Source organism: Elephas maximus, chromosome 22 (assembly GCF_024166365.1).
Source record: "Elephas maximus indicus isolate mEleMax1 chromosome 22, mEleMax1 primary haplotype, whole genome shotgun sequence".
In the NCBI taxonomy this organism is placed as follows: Eukaryota; Metazoa; Chordata; class Mammalia; order Proboscidea; family Elephantidae; genus Elephas; species Elephas maximus.
Genome location: NC_064840.1, coordinates 35,040,068 through 35,060,872, shown reverse-complemented (window position 1 = coordinate 35,060,872; position 20,805 = coordinate 35,040,068).

Here is a 20,805-nt window from a genome sequence, read left to right as displayed (position 1 = left end):
CTATTGAGTTGTTTCATTCTGCAATTTTACTGTTAATCTTTTGGATTTCTGAATGTTGTCTCTCTATGGAGTCTTGCAGCTTATTAATTTTTCCACTATGTTCTTGAATAATCTTTTTGATTTCTTCAACTGCTTTATCAGTGTGTTCCTTGGCTTTTTCTGTAGATTGCCTTCTTTCATTTATGAGGTCATCCCTGATGTCTTGAAGCATTCTGTAAATTAGTTTTTTATATTCTGCATCTGGCAATTCCAGGATTGTATCTTCATTTGGGAAAGATTTTGATTCTTTAATTTGGTTTAGAAGCAATCATGGTCTGCTTCTTTATGTGGTTTGATATCGCCTGCTGTCTCCGAGCCATCTATAAGATATTGTAATGACTTATTTTATATTTGCTCACTGAGTCTTATCTTATTTTGTTTTCTGTCAATAGATGTAGATGGGCTACTAGATTGCGCTGTCTTGATTGTTGTAGGCTTTGAATCACTTATGTCCTATTACCAGCTGGTTTGGGCTGTTACCAGATATATACGCCTAAGAGTCCATTCACTATTCTTGAGTAGAATCTGATTTTGCGTCATCAAGTGTGTGGTATAGACCGTCACCTATCCACCTAGAGAAGTAGTGGTGATAGTTGTGTGCACCAGATTCTAGTAGCAGCAGGGTTTCACACTCCAGGGGGGACAGGATGCTGACAGGCTTCCCCCAAGTGCCAGTGAGGTAGATGTGTCTCTATTCCTAAAGCACTTTGGTGGGTGGGCTCTGCAGCTGTAGCTTAGGCACCCAATGCATGTACCTCTACAGATTTGTAGGTGTCACCATCCTCAGACCCCTATGGCAGGAGGCTAGGTGGTTTGGGTGGAGCTTCTGCCCCCAGTTCCCCATTGTGGGTCAGTGAGGGCTCTGTTTAATAGGTAGAGATATCAGACCCGGGAAACTTGTCTTTCCAGTAATCCGCTAAAACAGTTACAGTCAGATCAGTATCAGAATGGCCTTTGCATTATAATAGCCACCTGGTTGCCTGTAGGGATGAAAGCCCAAGACTGTGGATCTCATATGCTTGGCTGGAGGTGGTTCTGTATCTTTAGTCCAATTTTGGGAAGTCAGGGAAGGATTTTTGGTCCCTGGGCTTTTTGTAGTTGCTTCTCTCAGGGCAGAAGAATGGGTTAGGAAAAGACAAAAAACAAAACAAAACAAAACAAAAAACCCCGCGGAGCACTTCGCTCCCTGGCCCAGGAAATTCCAATGTTAATAAAGCTGCCTGGGAAGGGGAGGGGAGGGATCAGATAGATAGGATAGAGTAGCACCAAGGAATATAGACAAAGTTACTTATCTTGCTTGGTGATTACTCTTTTATCTGAGATTCCCAAGGGGCATGTAGCCTGTGTGTGTTGGCTGGGTCAAGATTGCCCCTGAGGGTCAGGCCCATGTTCCGTGCTTGTGCTGTCTCAGAAGCCGTGGTCAGTTCCTCCGCTCCCAATCCAAAGCCCAGCACCAAGGTTCCCTGGCTGGGACCCGCACTCCAGGCTCCAAAACCAGTCGCTGCCTCCCAGTGACTTCTCCTCCTGTCAGCCGCATCGCCGCGCTGCCTGCATGTGCTGGCTGGGCTTCCCCCAAGGTCACCTCAGGGGGCTAGGGCTGTGTCCTGTGTTTGTGCCATCTCAGGATGCCATGCTCAGCTCCCCTGCGCCCAGTCCAAAGCCTGGCATCAAGGTTTTCTGACTGGGATGCTGGCTCCAGGTTCCGAAAACAGTCGTTGCTTCTCCGTGGTTGCTCGTTCTCTCGCTAGCCCCGTCAGTGTGCAGCCTGTTTGCACTGGCTGAGTCTCTACGGAGGTTACCCCCAGGGAGCTAGGGGTTAGGGCTGTGTCCCATGCCTGCCCCACCTCAGCAAGCTGCAATCAGCCCCACCACTCGGCACCTGGGAATCGCGAGGGCTCAAGGCTGTGGTGTGGGTCGCCAGTTGCAGAAGTGGTCGCTGCTTCAGGGTGCAGCTTTTTGCTCCTCTGTCACTCAAGTCAACTCTTTAGATCTGTGTTTGATGGTCAGGGTTCATAGATTGTCATGTATGTGATTGATTTACTTGTTTTTCCGAGTCTTTGTTGCAAGAGGGATCCGAGGTAGCTTCTACCTAGTCAGCCATCTTGGCCCCGCCTCTCAGCTATATTTTGAACAGAGCCTGCACCATTTTCCAAGGACTAGAGATTTTTCTTTTTTTTTTTTTAGAGATTAACCACAGCTTATACAGCTATATAAAAACATATAAGAAAATATATTCTCTCTAATACTAAAACACTAGAGAAAATGCATTTTCTCTACTTCATGTCTATCTATCTCCATTACCCATCTGTCAGTTTCTTGTACTGTGGTGACTTGGATGTTGCTGTGATACTGGAAGCTGTACCAGTGGCATTTCAAATACCAGCAGGGTCACCCATGGTGGGCAGGTTTCAGAGGAGCTTTCAGACTAAGACAGACTAGAAAGAAAGGCCTGGTGATCTACTTCTGAAAATTAGCCAGTGAAAGCCTTATGGAATATAACAGAACATTGTTTGACTTGCTTGCTTTGGTTGAACATGTCATCAGAAGGGAGGGATCAATCCCTAAAAGAGAATATCATGTTTGATGAAGTGGAGGGCCAATGAGGGCGAGGGAGATCCTCGGCAAGATGGATTGGCCCAGTAGCCGAAACGATAGTGCTGAACATGCTGGCGATCGTGAGGAAGATGCAGGGCTGGGCAGCATTTCTTTCCATTGTGCACGGAGTCACCATGAGCTGGGGACTGACTCGACAGCAGCTAACAACAACAGAAAGCCATGAGACGTGACAGGGGAGAGTTGTAGGGGCAAGGCTGTGGGGTTGAGTATCACCTCCAGTGACCTGCGAGTCCATGAAGTGTGTTAGATGAGGCTGTGCTTAGAAACAACCATGGCTGACCAATGATGGGGACCAGCTTGTGTACGGAGACATAGGCATAGAAGCTAATTCCAGTGCAACAAAAATCTCCAAGTTCAACAATGCAGAAGTCCACGGAATAAAAAGAGAATGCTTCCCTAAGCCACCCTCCTTTTGAGGCCTTTTTGTGTACAAACGTTAGACCATGATATTTATGTTTTCTAGAAATTACTTTTCTCTTTTAACATGGGCATGTGCCCATAATACTGCATGTGTAGAATGGTCTTGTTCTTTTTAATGGCTGCATAGTATTCCATTTTATGGACATATTAGGTTAAAATAGACTTACCAAAAGGGTCATTTTGATTTATTTAGCCATTCCCTTCTTGATGGGTAATTAAGTTGTTTCCAATTTTCTGCATGCTAGGGTTAACAATATTGCAATGGTCCTTGTTGAAAATATGTCTCTAAGCTCATGTGCAAGTATTGCTCTAATACAGATTTCTGAAAATGGAATTGCTGGGTCAAAGGGCAGACATATTTAAAAATTTGATGGGTACTGCTTACGTGTTCTCTAAGAAAAAATGTCACCCACTTGTACCCTTCCTGAGTGGAAACCGATATAGGGAAATTGTATTGAAACAGTATCTTTTGATTCTTGCTCCAAAGATGTTGTTTTTGTTGGGCACCTTTGAGTTGATTCTGGCTCATAGCAACCCTATAGGACAGAGTAAAACTGCCCTATAGGGTTTCCAAGGCCATAATCTTTATGGAAGAGCCCTGGTGGCACAGTGGTTAAGCGCTCAGCTGCCAACCTACAGGTTGGTGGTTTGAACCCACCAACCACTCCATGTGGAGAAGATGTGGCAGTCTGCTTTCATAAAGACTTACAGCCTTGGAAACCCTATGGGGCAGTTCTACTCTATCCTATAGGATCGCTATGAGTGAGAATCCACTCGACAGCAATGGGTTTAATCTTTATGGAAGTAGATTGCTACATCTTTCTTCTGCAGAGTGGCTGGTGGGTTCAAACCAGTGGCATCACTAGGGTTGGTGTCACCCAGTGTGGTAACTCATGGTGTCACCCTCCTCCTACCATGGAGCTCCTCCTGTACCAGACCATACAGAATCTTTAGTAATGTTTTCTGTACTAATGTTACTTGTGAATTGTAATCCCCGTCCATCATTCCTTCTTTTCCTATAATTACTCCTTCATTCTCAAAAAAGTTATTGATATAGGCTCACAAATACTAATTACCACAATACTGTAGCTAAAATACGGGAATATTTGACAAAATCAGTGCTGATATAACATTGGCAGCAACGAAAACAACAGTGCGTGCTTGTAGCACGTGCAGATGAAACCTCATAATTTGAAGCATCACTGTAATTGCATAATGATGACAGCTCTGACTGGAGTGCATTAGAAAGTCCAAAAAGTAAATTAGCATAGAGTTTTAGCCTTGTAGGTATATTGATACATACGAGCTGGGCTTTCAAAATTTGTTTTGTTGTTATAACTAACTACAAGGATATTTTAAAATATATATATATGTATTTCTGCTGAAACACTGCACAAAAATTTTATAGACAGTCATTTTGGTGTCACCCCTTCTGATAGTGTCACCTGGTGCAGTCTATGCCTCCCCTGCACCACCCTAGTGATGCCACTGATTTAAACCACTGACATTTTGGTTAGCAGCCGAGTGCTTAACCAGTGTGCCACCAGGGTTCCTTAGAGGCTACATAATAAATGACCACATCTTAAGGCGTATAACAAAAAGTATTTACTCTTGTGCTCCATAAAGACAGTATACACAGCGTTGGCAAGTGTCTATTTTACAGGATCCTCATGAACACTGTGTGTTACCAGTAAAGAAAAATATGCTGATTTGACCATTTAAAACTGTATCTGGTTTTGTAAATTGCATTTCTTTCAAGTGAAGTTTAGTTTGTGTTATGTGCGTTTTTTGGCCATTCCTTTGCCTTCTTTGATTAACTTACATTCATAGACTTCTTCCAGTTTTTTTTTTTCTATTTACTTTTGTTCTTTGGTTTCTTAATAATATCCAAGAGGTCTTTACATATATCATGTATATTAACCCTTTGCCTGGTGTATATGAAACAAATCATTTTCCACAGTTTATGGTATGTCTTTTTTTTTTTTTAACCTGTTTTCATTTTTATGTAGTTTAATCAATCAGTGTTTTCCTTTACCGTTTATTGTTTTGTTTTTATACTAGAAACATCCTTACTATCTGAGGTCATAAAACGCTAACCTACATTTTGTCTAAGGGCTATAGAGTTTTATGCTTTACAGATAACTCCAATCCATTGGGAACTGATTTTGCTGAATGTCTGTGAAGTAACAGCGTAACTCTATTTTTGTTCTCTAAAAGGACCCATGGTGGCGCAAAGGTTAAGCACTTGGTTGCTAACTGAAAGATTGGTGGTTCGAACCCACCCAATGGCTCCACAGGAGAAAGACCTGGTGATCTGATCCCGTAAAGATTAAAGCCTAGAAAACTCTATGGGGCAGTTCTACTCTGTCACCTGGGGTCTCTATGGGTCTAAATCAACTGGAGGACACCCAGCAACAACGAGAGTTAAACAATTGTCCAAATGCTGAGTTGCAGTGCTACCATTGTCCCATGCAGTCTCTTACAAATCCTCATGTCTATTTCTGTTGTTGTTGCCCTCAAGTAGACTCCAAGTCACAGCAACCTTATGTATAACAGAACGAAACACTGCCAGACCTGTGCCATCCTCACCATCTTTGGTATGTTTGAGCCCATTGTTGCAACCACCGTGTCAATCCATTACATGGAGGGTCTTCCTTGTTTTCACTGACCCTCTACTTTACCAACCATGGTGTCCTTTCCTAGTGCTTGGTCTAGTCAGAGTTGACTCGATGGCAAAGGGTTTGTTTGGTTCTTTTTTTTTTTTTTTTTGGTCTTTCTTGATGATGCATCCAAAGTAAACAAGACAAAGTCTCTCAATCCTTGTTTCTAAGGAGCTTTCTGGCTGTACTTCCTACAAGATGGCTTTGTTCATTCTTTGATGACTAAGGTGTGCCTGACCCAACCTATGGTCATTTCAATCACCTCATATGCATATGAAAGCTGTACAATGAACAAGGAAGACAGAACAGGAATTGTAATCTGTTTCTAGGCCCTCTTATTTTTTTAAATAAATGAGCAAACACTTCTCTAATCCTTTCTTAGATTATCTTTCCTACTCTCCAGCTCTGCTCCTGAGGAAGACCTTTCCCATGTTTTCATTCATTCATTCATATTAGTCCTGAAGTTATGTGACCTCTAGGATTAATGATACAAAATGAGCTCAAGGTGGTTGTGCTTTCTGCATGGGACCATGAGCTACATAGGTCACTTACTCCATCTTATTGACTCCTCCAGACAACTCTTGCAGTAGGCACTATTTTTAGCCCCTTTTAGAGATGTGGAGACAGAGGCTCAGAGAGGACTTACCCAATGCCCCCTAGGAAGTAAGCTCTGAAGAGAGATTCAAACCCACTTCAGTCTAATGCTGGCACATTAAGTAGCACACTCTGCTGCTTCCCTTGTACAGTAATTGCTACGGTACATTGGGCACCTGAGGATCCCTGGTGGCTAAGTGGTTACGAACTTGGTTGGTAACCTAAAGGTCGGTGGTTCGAACCCACCAGCTGCTTTGCAGGAGAAAGGTGTGGCAGTGTGCTTCTGTGAAGATTAACAGCCTTGGAAACCCTATGGGGTTGTTCTACTCTGTCCTCTCGGGTTGCTATGAGTTGGAATCAACTTGATGGAAATGCTTTTTTATTGTGCATCTACTATATGCTGGAAATTGTGCAGTTGTTATTAGTTGCCATCCAGTCCATTTGGACTCATGGTGACCCCATGTGTGCAGAGTAGAACTGTGCTCTATAGGATTTTCAAAGCTGTGACCTTTCAGAAGCAGATTTCCAGACCCGTCTTCTGAGGTGCCTCTGGGTGGGTTTGAACTGCCAACCTCGTAGTGGAGTGCTTAATCCCCAGGTGGCCAGACTCTGTCCTGGTCCTGGAGGAGATGGCAGCCTGATGGTTGAGGCAGGTCTTTCCTTGAGCAGACCAGTACAATCCAGTGTGGTTAGGGCTAATATAAGAGAGCGGAGCAGAAATGCAGTGAGGGCTTCCCCAGCTAAGCAAAAGCTTTCAGCTTCAGGAATAATGGCTTTGCTGTCTGCTCGGCAAATTAAAAAGCCCATTTAAAGGTGAGACTTGAAGATCCAAAGCCAGAATTTTCTGGCCCCATGGCCCATCCTTTTGCACGAGGTTGCAGCCTCCATGCCAGGGTTGAAGGACTCTGGAGAGCCTTCCTGGGAGAGCGTGTAGGCAACATGAGCAGGAGGGGAAAAAAAAAAAGCAACATCCTTCAAATCGGCCTTCTGGGCCCCAAAGCTTCTGAAAACCTTGCCACCTGTCCACATGAGCATGTTCCAAAGTTTTAAGTACCTCTTTCATGAACTCCATTAAAGTTAACCTGGCCTTATACGGGGGAAATCTGCTATAAATAGAGGTAAACAGAGATTGTAAAGATAAATAACAATACGAGCATGTGAGGAGTGGTAATGTACTCTATTTATTGCCCAACTCTGAAAAGGAATGGCCGATGAGGCGATGTCTTTAATGACTTAATTTTGACTTGGCAGTCTGGGCTCCCCATTAGGGTACTAAAGATTCAGTGACACAAAAAGCTTACCAAAAAAACCAAAGCCAGTGCCGTCGAGTCAATTCCGACTCATAGCGACCCTATAGGACAGAGTAGAACTGCCCCATAGAGTTTCCAAGGAGCGCCTGGCAGATTCGAACTGCCAACCCTTTGGTTCGCAGCTGTAGCACTTAACCACTACGCCACCAGTGTTCCCCCCCCCCAAAAAAAGCTTACAAAACAAAAATCAAAATTTAATTATCTGTGTGCAAAAAGCTTACAGATAATTAAATTTTGATTTTTGTTTTCTAATCCTATATAAAAATTGTCCTGGGTCTCCTGATGGTGGTTTTATCTCACCAGGACATGGGGAGAGGGAAGGGTGTATTTTAACCCTCTTTGCTCTCCTGTTGAATCACGTTGGGGTGTCCTTTGGGACAGGGGGAGTGGCAGGCATGGCTCCATGGGCCTGTGAGCTGTGCAGGCACGAGGGACCTGCAGAGACAAGCCCCCAGCCCTTGGTTTAATGCTCAGCTGGCACCGTCTTGAAATTCTTAATAATTTTTGAACAGGGGGTCCTACATTTTCACTTTGCACCAGACCCTCTAAATTATGTGGCTGGTCCAGGGGCCTGGTTAGCCTTAGCAATCATGACAACACGCAGTTCTGGACCCTCAGTTCTCCTCCCTGCTGACCAGCACTCTCTCTCTCCTCTCCCGAATTTCACCAGCCAAGTCAGGAACTTCAAGTCTGGGGAGAGGGCCAGGAAGAAATTTGTGATGAGAACAGTTCTTCTCCCACCCTCTGCTCCCTTCTCTCTCTCTTTCTCTAAAAAAAAAAAAAAAAAAAAAAGCACCTCATTGTTATTTTGTTTCTGGAGTGTGGTGCAGGACATCTGGCAGTGTGGTGGAGTTTCCAGCTGACTCCTGCAAGGAAGTGGCATCCACCACCAGGCCCTGGGCTCCAGCCAACATGCAAGCAGTGTGCAGAGGGGTCACAGGGCCAGAAGTGGAGAGCAGGTCTGGAGCCAGTTCCTACTATCCATTTGCTTTGGGGCCTTGGGCAAGCGAAAACCCTTCTTTGCCTCTCATCTGTAAAATGGAGACATTAATTTTGATCCCACTGCACTGCCTGCCCCCTGAAAGCTTCAGAGCACTTAATTGTGCTCATGAGGAGCTTTTACATAGATCAAGAGGCAGTTGTTTGGACAGAACAAGGGCATACTGATTGGTTTAAAGTCAGGAAAGGTGTGCGTCAGGGTTGTATTCTTTCACCATACTTATTCAATCTGTATGCTGAGCAAATAATATGAGAAGCTGGACTATATGAAGAAGAATGGGGCATCAGGATTGGAGGAAAACTCATTAACCACCTGCATTATGCAGATGACACAACCTTGCTTGCTGAAAGCGAAGAGGACTTGAAGCTCTTACTAATGAAGATCAAAGACCACAGCCTTCAGTATGGATTGCACCTCAACATAAAGCAAATAAAAATCCTCACAACTGGACCAATGAGCAACATCATGATAAACGGAGAAAAGATTGAAGTTGTCAAGGATTTCATTTTACCTGGATCCACAATCAACAGCCATGGAAGCAGCAGTCAAGAAATCAAAAGATGCATTGCATTGGGTAAATCTGCTGCAAAGGACATCTTTAAAGTGTTGAAGAGCAAAGACATCACCTTGAAAACTAAGGTGGGCCTGAACCCCCCCCAAAAAAATCCCAAGCCATGGTATTTTCAATCACATCATGTGTATGAAAGCTGGACAATGAATAAGGAAGAGAAAAAAAAAAGGGACCGAATAAGAATTGACGCCTTTGAGTTGTGGTGTTGGCGAAGAATATTAAATATACCATGGACTGCCAAAAGAATGAACAGATCTGTCTTGGAAGAAGTACAACCAGAATGCTCCTTAGAAGCAAGGATGGCGAGACTGCATCTTACATACTTTGGACATGTTGTCAGGAGAGATCAGTCCCTGGAAAAGACATCATGCTTGGCAGAGTACAGGGTCAGCAGAAAAGAGGAAGACCCTCAATGAGGTGGATTGACACAGTGGCTGCAACAATGAGCTCAAGCATAACAACGATTGTAAGGATGGCTCAGGACTGGGCAGTGTTTCATTCTGTTGTGCATAGGGTCGCTATGAGTCGGAACCAACTCGACAGGACCTAACAACAACAACAACAGCCTTCCCCCTTCTCCAGCAGGACTGTGGTGGGCAGTGTAAGTTAGAAAAGAAATGAGGATGTGCAAAGCATTAAGAATAATAGCTAACACTTACCTATTGGTTGTTGTTCCTGGGTGATGCAAATGGTTAAGGTACTCAGCTGTTAACCAAAAGGTTAGAGGCTCCAGTCTACCCAAGGGCACCTTGGAAGAAAGGCCTGGCAATCTACTTTTGAAAAATCAGTCGTTGAAAACCCTATGAAGCACAGTTCTACTCTGACACACAAGGGCTCACCATGAGTCAGAATCAACTCCACAGCAACTTGTTTTTTTTTTTTTTTTTCCTGACCTATTACTTACTAATAAACTATGAGTTGGAATTGACTCGACGGCACTGGGTTTTTTATTCACTGGGTTATTGCTTACACACTTCACATAAGCTATTTATAGATGCTAATTAATTTTTTTTTAATTAATGTATTCTTACTAAAGGCTTAGCATAAGCTAACTCACTTAAGCCTCACAGCAGCTTCATGAAGTAGATGCTGTTACCAACATTCCATTCTACAAATGGGGAAACCAAGACACAGAGAGGTTAAGCAACTTAGCCAAGGTTGCCAGCCAGTAAACAGCAGAGTGGGAGTTTAAACCATGCACTCTGGCTGCACAGTCCTTGCTCGGTAGGATTGTCCCTGGTTCTTTTGTTTCCATGTTCTGCAGAAGGTGCCAACTGGGGGCTTGCAGGCCACGGTGGCTCACAGAGCATTTTTGATTGGTCTGTCTACACTCTGGTGGCGTAGTGGTTAAGAGCTACGGCTGCTAATCAAAAGGTCAGCAGTTCGAATCCATCAGGTGCTCCTTGGAAACACTATGGGGCAGTTCTACTCCGTTCTATAGGGTAGCTATGAGTCGGAATTGACTCGACAGCAATGGGTTTGGTTTGTTTTTTTTTTAATATACACCGCGTAGGCCTGCAAAGCCTTGGAAATTTGAATTAGTTATCATTATTAAAAATAAAAAAACCCTTAAGATTTCTACATTAGAACACAGATTTCCAGCATCTCTTAGATGCCTTGGTAATTATGATCTCCCATGCCTACACGGCAAAGATCAGCTCTGGTTATGTGGTTCTCCATCTGTCACAGTCCCCACCCTTCCCTATTGTCGCCCTGACACTAAGGACCTGGATCTATTTTCAATTATTTCATTGCACTTTCCCATTGTCCTCATATGCACTGGCTACCTAGCCACCAGGAAAACTAAGTTAGTGGCTGTTTCCTTGAGGTGGAAGGATCTACTTGTAAAGAGAAAAAACTCCCTCCTTGTGGCTTTACAGGTGGTGTCCCCTCTGTAAACCCATTGCCGTTGAGTCAATTCCAACTCATAGCAACCCTATAGGACAGAGTAGAACTGCCCCGTAGAGTTTCCAAGGAGAGCCTGGTGGATTTAAGCTGCCGACCTCTTGGTTAGTAGCCATAGCTCTTAACCACTGCACCACCAGGGCTCTGGGGGGAAAAATTAACTTTATTGGTGGAGGGGGTGGGGTAAGGGAACCCAGAGGAGGGTCAAGCCACCAAAATGAGCTTGGAGCCCTGAGGCTTCTTCTAAGCTTGAGTTTCAATGGTCTCAATTTTAGTAATTCCAAAAAGCTACAATTGCAGGACCACACCTATCTGTCAGTTTGTCGTTCTGTGGTGGCTCATGTGTTGCTGTGATGCTGGAAGCTATGCCACCAGCATTCCAAACACCAACAGGGTCACTCATAGTACACAGGTTTCAGCAGAGCTTCTATACTAAGACTAGGAAGAAAGGCCTGGTGATCTACATCTGAAAATTAGCCCATGAAAACCTTATGGCTCACAAGAGAATATTGTCAGACTCACTTCCTTTGTTCATGTCGTCAGGAGGGATCAGTCACTAGAGGAGCACATTATGTTTGGTGAAGCAGAGGACTAGGGAGGGCGAGGGAGACCCTTGGTGAGATGGATTGACACAATGGCCACAACAATGGACTCGAACATGCCAGTGATCGTGAGGAAGATCCAGGACCAGGCAGTGTTTCTTTCTGTTGCACGTGGGATTGCCATGATTCAGAGTCAACTTGATGGCAGCTGTCTATCTATAATTGCAGGATACAAAGTTTGAAAAAGAGATCTATAATCAGGAAGTGCTAAGATTCTACAATCCAAAGAATTTATAATTCTAAGACCCCCAAATCATAGTGTCCCATCCCTCCAAAATTCAGCCTCTTCATTGTTCAGATTTTCTGATCTTAAAACCTTGTGACTCTAGGTTCCCTCCCTTCTGAGATAATGTGATGCTCTGAATGAAGAGTGTTGGACCAGGGTTCGAGGTCACCAACAAAAGACACTCACACTCTATTTGTGCATGGACTAACATTTTACTCACATAGAGAACAGACAGTGAGATTCGCTTTACTAGTGGGCACCAGCCTCTCACGGCCAGCAGGATCTCCACACATGCGGCTGATGCAGGCAGATGTCTTACACACACCCCTCTCGTGTAGTAGACTGGAGGGACCTCATTCTATTCCCATCGGACAGATATAGAAGAGGACTGGCCAGGTGCCATAGGGTGCCCGCACATGTGTAAGAGGCAGAGAAGGTTACTGTGTGCCCAGAACAGGGGGAAGGCTTCTCTGGTAGGGAGAAGGAGCTGGGAGAGAGAAGGTGACCTAATTGCCAGCCTCCTTATCAGAGAAGGAGGCTCTACGCCTCCCCTTAGGCGGCCCAGATGGCCGGCATAGAGGCAGACTGTTACCCCAACAGAGTGCCAGAATGCTGTGGCTCCCTGGTGCCGAGGTCTCACGATTCTGTGATTCTGTAATGATCAGCTCTGGAAACTCAGAGAGAAGCTAATAAATGGTTAATTAAACAATAGAGACAAACGATGCAGCCTGAGTGCAACCCTGTTACGAGGGGAGCCTGGGATTTTCCCCAGGCCATTTAATCTGATGTGACTGTCCATTCATTTTCCTAATGAAATCAATGCCACGAAAAGGGACATGTGCAAGTCTGTGTCTCACTTTGAACAAAGCTAAGATGTAAACATCCAGAGCTAAGAAACAAGCTTTAGGGAAACTATATTTGTTATGCATGTATAGCAGATGCCTCAAAGCCCCACCCAGATCCCTTCATCAGGTTGTATTTAAAGAGTGAGAACTGTGATGACTGTGGAGGCTGACTCCATAGAAGGCAGTTTGACTGAAGAACAAGGAACGTCGGCTGGGCCATGCTGGGCGTGAGCGGATTAACCAGTTGCTGCTGAGCGGACTCCGACTCATGGTGACTCCATGTGTGTCAGAGTAGAGCCGTGCTCTAAAGAGTTTTCAATTGCTGGTTTTTTGTAAGTAGGTAACCAGGACTTTCTTCCAAGCAGCCGCTGGGTGGACTTGAACTTCCAACCTTTTGATTAGTAGCTGAGCACAATGGAACAAACTTGAAGTTCTTCAGCTGGAACCAAGCCGAACCCATTGCTTTTGAGACAGAGTAGAACTGCCCCATAGGGTTTCCAAGAAGCACTGGTGGATTAGAACTGCTGATATTTTGGTTATCAGTCCAGCTCTTAACCAGCACACCACCAGGGCTCCAGATGGAAGGAGGAGGCTTGTTAGCACCACACTGGAAATGTCATGTTATCCGTGAGTCTGACCAATGGGAGATATGTTTTCAGATCAGCCTTAACTTGGGCGTGATTCTTCCCGAAGCCCATAGACCTGGCCTGGAGGGACCACAGAAGCAGCTGGCTAGGGACAGAGTGCTAAGTTGGAGAGAGAGAAAGCGGCGGGGCCACGGAAAGAATAAAAGGGGCCATACCAGGGTGCTGAGGGCATTTTGCACAACGCATTGTAGGAAACAGATCTCATTAGGTATGTCATTGCAAATATCTCAATACTTGGTGCTAAATTTCAGCAATTGCACCTATAAACTGGGAAACGCTCTGCAAATAAAAACAGGAGATCCTGACACCAAGATGCCACAGCCAGCACAGAAAAAGTGAGTCAAAACCAAGGTTTCTCAGCCTTGGCACTAATGACATTTGGGGCTGGATAATTCTTTTATGAGTACAGTTTTTCGTAGTAATCTCATACGATTCTTTTAATTTCAATTAGGTCTGTTGTAATATCTCCCATCTCATTTCGTATTTGGGTTTTTTGCATCCTTTCCTATTTTTCTTTTGTCAGTTTGGCCAATGGTTTATCAATTTTGTTAATTTTTTCAAAGAACCAGATTTTGGTCTTGTTAACTCTTTCAATTATTTTTCTGTTTTCTATTTAATTCTGCTGTAATTTTTATTACTTGCTTTCTTCTGGTGCCCGAGGGTTTCTTTCATTGCTCTCTTTCTATTTGTTCAAGTTGTAGGGATAATTCTTTGATTTTGGCCATTTCTTCTTTTTGGATGTGTGCATTTAATGATATAAATTGACCTCCTGAGCACTGCTTTCGCTGTGTCCCAGAGGTTCTGATAGGAAGTGTTTTCATTCTCACTGGACTCTATGAAATTCTTTATTCCATCCTTCATGTCTTCTACAACCCAGTCGTTTTTGAGCAGGGTATTGTTCAGTTTCCAAGTGTTTGCTTTCTTTTCCCTGCTTTTGCTGTTACTGATTTCTAATTTTATCGCCTTATGGTCAGAGAAGATGCTTTGTAATATTTTGATGGTTTGGGATTCTGCTAAGGCTTGCTTTATGACTTAATATGTGGCCTATTCTAGAAAATGTTCCATGTGCACTAGAAAAAAAAGTATACTTGGCTACTGTTGGGTGAAGTGTTCTGTATGTATCTATGAGGTCAAGTTGGTTGATTGGGGCATTTAGATATTCCGTGTCTTTACTGAGCTTCTTTCTGGATGTCCTGTCCTTCACTGAAAGTGGTGTGTTGAAGTCTCCTACTATCATTGTGGAGCTGTCTATCTCACTTTTCAATGCTGTTAGAGTTTGTTTTATGTATCTTGCAATCCTGTCACTGGGTGCATAAATATTTTATATGGTTATATCCTCCTGATTTAATCATTATATATCGTCCTTCCTTAACCTTTGTTGTGGATTTAGCTTTAAAGTCTTTTTATCAGAAATTAATATTGTTACTCCTGCCCTTTTTGACTGCTGTTTGCTTGATATATTTTTTTCCATCCTTTGAGTCTTAGTTTGTTTGTGCCTCTAAGTCTAAGATGTGTCTCTTGTAGGCAGCATATAAGACCGATTGTGTTTTTTTTTAATCCATTCTGCTACTCTCTGTCTCTTTATTGGTGCATTTAGTCCATTGACACTCAGCGTAATTATGGATAGGTATGAGTTTAGTGCTGTCATTTTGATGTCTTTTTTTGTGTGTTGTTGACAGTTTCTTTTTCCCACTTAGTTTTTTGTGCTGAGTAGTTTATATATTGTCTTTTCCTCTTGTTCGTTTTTGTCGATTTTGTTTCTGCTGAGTCTCTATTTTTTCTTGTATTTTATTTTGATGAGTAGGATTGTTAGTCTCCTTTGTGGTTACCTTAATATTTACCTCTATTTTTCTAAGTTTAAACCTAACTTTTATTTCTTTATATCACCTTGTCTTCCTCTCCATATGAAAGATCTATGACTACACTTCTTAAAAGTCCCTCTTTATTGCTTTAATGTTGTCTTCTTTTACATAATAACGGCACTGTTTCCCAGTTTTGAGCGTTTTTTTAATCTTGATTTATTTTTGTGATTTCCCTATCTGGGTTGACATCTGATTTGTTCTGTCCAGTGTTCTAGTCTTGGATTGATACCTGATATTATTGACTTTCTAACTGCATCCTTCTTTTTATCTAGAAAGTTACATCTCTCCTGAAAGAAGAAGGTTTCCCTTCCTGTTACTTTGTCACATTTCAGGACCCAAATGTAAATAAGATTATGCCTCTAACGCACCGGGCACCACTCTCCTTGCAGAAGCTATGTACTCTTCCGGAACCTGCATGCACAAGGATGCAGAAACGTTAAATATTTTGCCCAGGAAAAAATGTTAGAGAAGATTTCTTGCGAAGTGAATTGTCTCCTCCTCCTTAGGGCTTCATCTGTGCTGAACCCTACCAACCCTTTTCTGAAGACAGAGCTAGTGAAAACCCTGAGAATAAAAGTGGGAGTTGATTTTATGCTAATATACGTAAAGAATGTGAGGACAGAGTATAGGTAACACAATGAACTTAGCTCTTTTCTTCCTTTTTATTGAATTATCAAGACTAGTTTCTGTAGCAATTGCTGCATGACGTTGTACATTGCCAGAAAGATCTACTTCACTGTTTCCCAGTCATCCTTGTAAACACTTCTACTTTTTTTTAACGACGTTCTAGGGGAAAACACAAGCCCTTTCGGCTTGGCAGCAATTGGCTAGCCTGTTTCAGGAAATTAATAAAGCCGAGCAGGCTGTTTTTATTTTCTAAGTTCGGTAGTTGGTTTTCCATCCTCACCCTCAGCAGCTACTTGTCAGGCAGACAAAGAGGGAAGCGGGGAAGCAGGAGAAAACAGGGGTGATGGGGGATGGGAAAAGCTGTGCACCAGAGTCACCCAGAGCTGGCAGGAGGGACGTGAGAGATGGTGCTGCAGATCCTAGACTTGCGTCTCTGTTGACTTGAGAGTAGCTTGGAGAACTGCTGTCCTAGGAACCTTTTCTTCTCAAACCAGGCTTGAGGGAGGACCAGACCAAACCAGTTGCCTTTGAGTCAGTTCCAGCTCATGGTGAGCCCCTGTGTGTCAGAATAGAACTGTGCTCCACAGGGTTTTCATTGGCTGATTTTTCAGAAGTAGATTGCCAGGCCTTTCTTCCAAAGTGCCTCTGGGTAGACTTGAACCTTCTACCTATCGGTTAGTAGTTGAGCTCTTAACTGTGGGGCTACCCAGAGGATGTTTATAAGTTCACAGAATGTCCGGCATGAGGACCACATAGAGGTGTCCTGTCAGCTGCTTCCTAACTGTATGTCTCAGAGTTGCTCCCTGGGCCACTGTGGGGGCTGGAGAGATGACGTTCTGGATGCCCCTCCATTCAAAGCCCCCACATCCACCAGTGGCTTACTTTTATGAGACTTCCATAATGGCTTCCCACATTGTATTTCATTTCCAGAAAAGCATCTGTCACTAGTGGATATTTGCAGACACCCCTTTCCAGGCTACAGATGAGGAAAGTGACACCCAAAAAGGAATGGATTTGACTAGGAAGAAGGGCCTGGTGATCTGCATTCAACAATCAGGCAACGAAAACCCTATGGAACACAGTGGTCTCACCTGCAACTGATCATGGGGAGTGACACAGGACTGGGCAACGTTTTGTTCCACTGTGTGTGGGGTTGCCATGAGTTGGGAGCTGACTTAATGGCAGCTAACAGCAACAAACTGCATCAGTGAGGGCTATGGATGGCCAGAACTAGAACCCAGCTCGTCAGATTCGTAACTTGCCCCACTGTCCCCTGCACCCTGCTGAAGAGCCAAGCTTTGGGTCATTAGCAGAGGCCACTGTCATGAGCAGGGAGATTCTGAGCTGGGCTTTGGGAAGCCCACATAGGGGCTCACAGCTTCCAACCTGAGAGGGAGCAGTGCCTGTAGCATGAGCCCTCAACACCTTTATTCATCTGATAAGGGGCCTGCTTCCCCTCCATTCGCACACGCTGTCTCCTGCCCCTGGGGGGGATCAGACAGGGGAGAGAGATGCCTAGACGGTGACTAGGAGCGCGGGCACTGGAGTCAGACAGTCTGGGTTTAAATCCAGCTGTGCTTCCTACTAGCTGTGTGTCTGGGGCCAAGTGACTTCCCTCTGCTCTGCCTCAGTTTCCTGACTTCTAAAATGAGGCCAGTGACAGACGCATGGCAGAGGGGTTTGTGAGTTTCCCAGAAGATGGTTGTGGATTAAGTGCTCACACCTATGAGGTGCTGTTGTCTTCAATGCACATGTATTCACTGGCATGTACCTGTGGGGCCACCTTGAGTGAGTTCATTGTCTCGGAGCCCTGGTTTTCCCAGCTGTAAAATTAGAAAAGTATGCTTGGTGGTCTTGAAGGTTTCTCCTAGCTCTGAAATTCAAGGGTTTTTGGATTCTAACAGCATAGCTGGAAGGAGGAAGTAGGGAGGGCGAAGGAGAGACAGGAAGAGGGAAGGAGGGGAAGACGGAGGAAAAGAGGGAGGGAGAGAGAGAAAGGGAGAGCAGGAGGAAAAGAGGCATGGATTGATAGATGAATGGAGGGAGGGAGGTGGAGAGAGAGGAACACAGGAGCAGATGCCTTAAGCAGAAGGAAAATTCCCTAAGTAATGAGGAGCCCTGAGTTCACTAAAATGCTTAACCAAGATAAGAAGGATGTAACCGATGTTGGAAAGATTATTATGAGATTAATAAAAGTGATTAAGGGGTTAAAACTTCTCAACAGAGATAGTGAAAGGCCCACCAACGGGAAAATCCTTCCTCACCCTGTGTACTCTGCAGCTCTTCTGGATTTTCAAGTCCTCAGTCATGAAGACATCTAACAAAATGGGCTCAGCAGATGCTCAAATAGAATCCTGGCTTAAGCCCATCGCAGACACTGGGAAAGGTCCTGTGTGCCACGTATGCATAAAGCCAGCTGCTGTTGAATCAATTCTGACTCAGGGTGACCCCATGTGTGTCAGAATAGAACTCCGCTCCATAGTGATTTCAACAGCTGACTTTTCTAAAGTAGATCTCCAAGGCTTTCTTCCAAGGTGCCTCTGAGTGGACTCAAACTCCCAGCCTTTTGGTTAGTAGCTGAGTGCTTAACCATTTGCTTCACCCAGGGAGGAGCGATACACACATACACACACATACGCACACGTGTACACACACAGACACACACACACATATATATATATGTGACACAGTGGTTAAGAGCTCGGCTGCTAACCAAAATGTTGGCAGTTCGAATCCACCAGCTGCTCCTTGGAAACTCTATGGGGCAGTTCTACTCTATCCTATAGGGTCACCGAGTCAGAATCGACTCAATGACAACGGTTTATATATATATATATATATAAATATACATGTATATATATACATGTATATATGTGTGTATATATATATGCTGTTGCTGTAGTTGTTGTTAGGTGTCATCGAGTTGATTCCAACTTATAGCAACCCCACATGACAGAGTAAAACTGCCCGTAGGGCTTCCTAGGCTGTAATTTTTACGATAGGAGATTTCTAGGTCTTTTCTTCTGCAGAACTGCTAGGTGGATTCAAACCCCCAATTTTTTGTTTAGCAGCTGAGCACTTAACCATTGTATCACCAGAACTCATACACACACACACACACAAACACATATGTGTGTGCTCCACTGCTATTCATATGCATATACATATAAAAAAAATACACCTATATATTATACATATACACATACGTTTTAATAGATATACGTGTACAGCCTAGGAAACTCTGTGAGGCAGTTCTACTCTGTCAAGTGGGGTTGCTATGAGTCGGAATTAACTCGATGACACCTAACAATAACTACTACAATAATGGCAGTGACTACAACATGGGCTCAAGCATAGTGATGCTCAAGCATCCTCAAGATTGTGAGGATGGCATAGGACTGGGCAGTGTTTTATTCTGTTGTACATAGGGTCACCATGAGTAGGAACTAACTAAACGGCACCTAACAACAAAAACAAATGTACTCAAAAAAACCCAGTGCCGTCGAGTCGATTCCGACTCATAGCAGCCCTATAGGACAGAGTAGAATAACCCCACAGAGCTTCCAAGGAGCGCCTGGCAGATTAGAACTGCTGACCCTTTGGTTAGCAGCCGTAGCACTTAACCACTACGCCACCAGGGTTTCCAAAACAAATGTGTATGTATGTATATATACATATGTAACTGTGGGTTTATTTCTGGGAAGAGCTAGGGGAGTTTAAGAAATACCTTTAGGGCCAGAGGTTTGAGTGGGGATTAATGAGTGAGGCTGTTCTGGTTTTTTTTTTTTTTTTTTTTGCCATATGCCAAGCACCACACCAGGCTATTTTCATGTATTATTTTATTTCACCCTCACATCTCACCCATGAGACAGTGAGATCGTCACTGTTTTCCAGATGATGAAATGGAGGCTCAGAGAGGTTAAGTATGTCCCCAAGATCACACAGCTGGGAAAAGTTGGAGTCTGGTTTTGAGCCTAGGACTGACTGGCTCCAAAGCTCTTGAACTGACCATAAAGCCTCTCTCAGAGAAAATTGCTGATGGATGGGCACCATTGATCCAAGTTCCTGTTTGTTATCCCCAGAACAATAGAGAAGCTTAGAGTCTTCCAATGAGGGCACTGGACAGCCCTTTGCAGAGGAATCCCAGTAGGTCCTTTGTAGAGTGCTTTCCTACATGTTGTGTATTTCAACGCTGACAGTGGTGGGTATCCTTACCCTCATTTTATAGGTGAGGACGCTGAGGCCCAGCCAGCAGGATTGGCATCACTGGGGTCTTCCAGTTCCTAAGTACAGCCCCTACCCCCAACATGCCACTGGCTTCCTTAGGATGCCTGACTCCCATTCCAGCCACCCTGCCACGAGTTTCCCAATAAATGAAATAAAGGTATTGAGAACTCTTGCTTCAGGCACCCCTCCCCCCACCCCCTTCAGAAGTTTTGCACAACCCAGGGACTCCTGGCAGATGACACATACTCAAAAATTGCCAAACTTCCTCCCCATTAGTCAACCCCACCCTGATATTGTTTAAAGACCTTTGCCTTCTCACCTTTGTCTTCTGACAATGTGTGAGCCAGCCTCCAAGATGGCACCCAATGGTCCCCACCTCCTGGTATTCATATCCTCTGTGTGACCAACTGCATATAGTGGATGTGATGGTCTGTCACTTCTGAGGTTAGGTTATGAAAAGACTGTAACTTCCTCAGCTGAGGAAGAAGGAGACTCAAGACACCAAGAAGGAGCTGGACTGCAGGCCTAATTACATAGATCTAAGTCCATCCTCATAAGAACGAAATGGTGCCCAGCTACCATTTCTGATTGCTTCGATCAAGGATCCAATAGATTGATCCTGATCAAGTGGAGGAAAAGTATGGAACAGAATTT